Consider the following 3,667-nt stretch of genomic DNA (forward strand, 5'->3'; position numbering starts at 1 on the left):
AGAATGCTGAATCTGTTGAGTTGCGTCAAATGCAATGTAAGCCTACAGTAGATATATTCCCATCCATTTAAATTAAAATTTGGTATTGATGACGTAAACAATAATAACGATAACTCCAGTGAAATGATATGGAAGTTTGGACTGTATCAAAGCTGATTCTGGTTTCCAAAACAAACGGAGACAACTTCTCTCTACCTAAGTTTTCATCCACTTGTCAATTGAATTACAGTTTCTGAAGTTGGTGAACAGGTGAAGAACACACCAAAACCCCTAGCTTACTTACTTTAAATGTGCAAAAACTATTGACCAATAACAGGCTTAAGTGAACTGACAACATGAGTTACACGACTTACAGTTCTCAAACAGGCACACACACAATCTCAGCTGGTTATCCTCCGGACAGCTAGTCTCTTTTTCTTTTCTCTCACTTTTTTCTCCGTGTGGCGCGCGCACCCGCTCGCGGTGTGTGGCGCGTGTCCGCGCTGTTTTCCGACATAACAACCTCTTGTACAAAACGAAAGTAACGTGCCAATTTTGTAAAATGTAAGGAGTAGAAAGTACCGATATTTGTGTTAAAATGTAAGGAGTAGAAGTAAAAAGTCACCGCAAAAATAAGTAGTAAAGTAAAGTGAAAATATCTGAAAAATCTACTTGAGTACAGTAACGAAGTATTTGTACTTCGTTACTTCCCATCTCTGTTGAGTTTGCCATTAGAGGCGCAGCCATCCTGGTTGTGGATGTGACGATTTTAGACGAGATTAAGGACTGAGGAAGGAGCGGCTTACACTCTACATTACATTACGTTACACACTTTCAATGGCAATCATGTCATAGCTACGCCCTTTAACACCCCCTGCTTTATCGCCGATTTTAAAATCAACAAGACCATAAGTCAAATAATTAACATCATTCTGTGTCGCAGAAGCAATTGAGAGCATAAACTCATAATGAAAATGTTTACTGAGAAAATAAATTGCATTTGCAATCAAAAGGAGTCTGAAGGCAGCAGGCCAAATTAGTATCATTATTAGGAGACAGCAGGGCCCTGCAGAGCGTAGCAGGGTGTAGAACGGCATAGCAGGGCGCAGAGCAGGACCACGACGACAGCTGTCACCATGATTTAGGTTCTACACTGTTATGTTTGGGGCACGGCTGGCAGTGAGTCTTTGTTTTCTTTACTATTTTCTATCTGAGTTTTTCTGTCGGCCTGCCCTGTTTGTCCCTGCTGTTCTCTTTTTTTACTCTCCCTCCTGCTGCTGCCAGCTGACCACGCCGGATTCACATTCTACAATCACCTGCTCCCTCCGCTCACACCTGCCTTCCATCTGCAATCACGAACAGTATTTCAAGCCCGACTCTACAGACCATCTTCGCTTGATCGTTGCTCCAGTCATTTTGAAGAAATATTCCTCGAGTGTTCTGTACCTCCGTGTCATATGTTTTACTTACCTTTTTGCTTCTCCTTATAGTCATCATCTCCACTCCCGTTTCCATCTTCGGTCAGCTGGCTCCACCTCTCAGACTCCCTCCCATGGCACCCTGCTTCCACCTGTCTCCGTCTCCGCTCCTCGGCTCCACGATCCCGGCTCCTCCATGCTTCCCTAAGTACCCTCACCCCTGAGACTCCCCTACCTTCCCGTCTCTGCGTCCCTGTCCCTGGCGTCTACATCTCCACTTTCTCTCTTACTCAGTTCAATAAATCCTTTTCCTTTCATGAGTGTTGCGTTTGAGTCTTTCTGTCAACCCAGCATAACACACCCTTATCCAAGGAAAACTGCTGGGCGACAGAAAACACAAGGGCTCCGGAGAATAAGGTCCCCAGAGCTAGGTTAGTAACAAGTATTTTTGGGACATGGCTGCACACAGATGGAAAGGGAGAGGAGCTCAGTGTGTCAAAGAAAGGAAGTCCCCCGGCAGTCTAAAACCATAACAGCATAATTAAGAGCTGGTGCAGCCAGTTCTGTAAGGGTTGGTAGATGAGACTGAGGACTGTGACGAGAATCAGAGAAAAGGTGGGGTGCTGTGTCTGCAGTTATACACCCTCCCCCACCGGTCTAGGCGAATGCTGTGACTCATTACTCCCTAACGATAAGCTTTATCAAAGAGGAGAGTTTTAATTTTGCTCTTATATGTGGTGACGGTGTCTGCCCCCAGAACCCAGACCGGGAGCTGGTTCCACACTAGAGGAGCCTGATAGCTGAAGGCTCTGGCTCCCATTCTACTTTTAGAGACTCTAGGAACCACAAGTAACTCTGAATTCTAGGAGGGCAGTGCTTATTGTCGTATTTCCGTGATAGGGAACGATTTGGAACACACCCAAGGAACGAACAGAACGGAGCACTTTAAAAACAAAAGGAGGAGGGAGGGAGCGAACAGGTGAAACACATTAAGGACTAATCAAACTGAACAGGAAAATCTAGACAAATCATCAGTTTTTGTCATGATTCATCATCTGTACTAGATAAAATGATTACTTCCCTCTGAATGAAAAAGCCTTGTCAGGCAATTTCCGAGTCCCAGTGGACTTCTGTGTGTAACGTTACCGTAAAGGAGGAAAACAGGCAGTGGACCATACCACTGTGAGGTAAGTGATAAGGGACTCAACACACTTTAAACACACTTATTGTCCTGTTTGAGTTTAATGTTTTACTACTCACCCAAATGTTCTATTTCTATAACACCCACAATCATTTTCACTTCCTATACATTTTATAGCTTTTCTGTAAAAAAAAGTGTTCAATCAATAAACATTTATGACCCTCCTTCCTCTTTTTTTAATTAGCTGAGAATGTTGGTTAGATGTTCACTTCATTAGCGGACCAACCTTATGTTTCATTTGCAGCTGTTAGAGAAAACAGCATTCCGTTATACTTCAAAATCCCTCTAAAGGGATTTATTCATGATTAATATGTAATTTTTTAAAATTGTATGCTGTGGACCAAATCTGCAGATTATACTGACATATATACCAGGTTTACTATTGAGACAAATTGCCTACGGTCTATTGAAATATGGAGCAAGACCATTGCAAAATGTGATCCCAATAGGGCCTACTGTTTTTTTTAAATTAAAGTTACACAACCTCAATCTTTTATGAACACAGTTTAAGCCATTGGTTTATAGTGTTGTAGGTCTCTATATTGGTGGGATCGATCCAAATACCAATACCGATGTTGATATTGATATTGATCAATCCCAGAGTAATGAGAACAATATATTAGTGTTAGTTTCTCTCCAGTGTGCACCGCTGCGGTTTCATCAAAAAGGCGACTTGAGAGGCTGCAAAGACGGGAATACTTTGTTTGTGTACTCAAGTAGTTTTTTTCCGATATTTTTACTTTACTATTTAATTTTGTGGCGACTTTTTACTCCTTACATTTTAACACCAATGTCGGTACTTTCTACTCCTTACATTTTAACACCAATGTCGGTACTTTCTACTCCTTACATTTTACAAAATTGGCTCGTTATTTTAGTCGTCTAAAAAGGTTGTCTATCAGAAGTGATTTTCAGAGCATATCGGAGAATAGCCCGGACACGCGCCGCACACCACGAGTGGGCGCACACGCCACACAGAGACAAAACTGAGAAAAGAACAGGAGCCTAGCTGTCCGGAGGATAATCAATTGAAATTGTGTGTGTGAGTCATTCAGAACTGTAAGTCGTA

Source organism: Etheostoma spectabile, chromosome 10 (assembly GCF_008692095.1).
Source record: "Etheostoma spectabile isolate EspeVRDwgs_2016 chromosome 10, UIUC_Espe_1.0, whole genome shotgun sequence".
Taxonomy (NCBI): domain Eukaryota; kingdom Metazoa; phylum Chordata; class Actinopteri; order Perciformes; family Percidae; genus Etheostoma; species Etheostoma spectabile.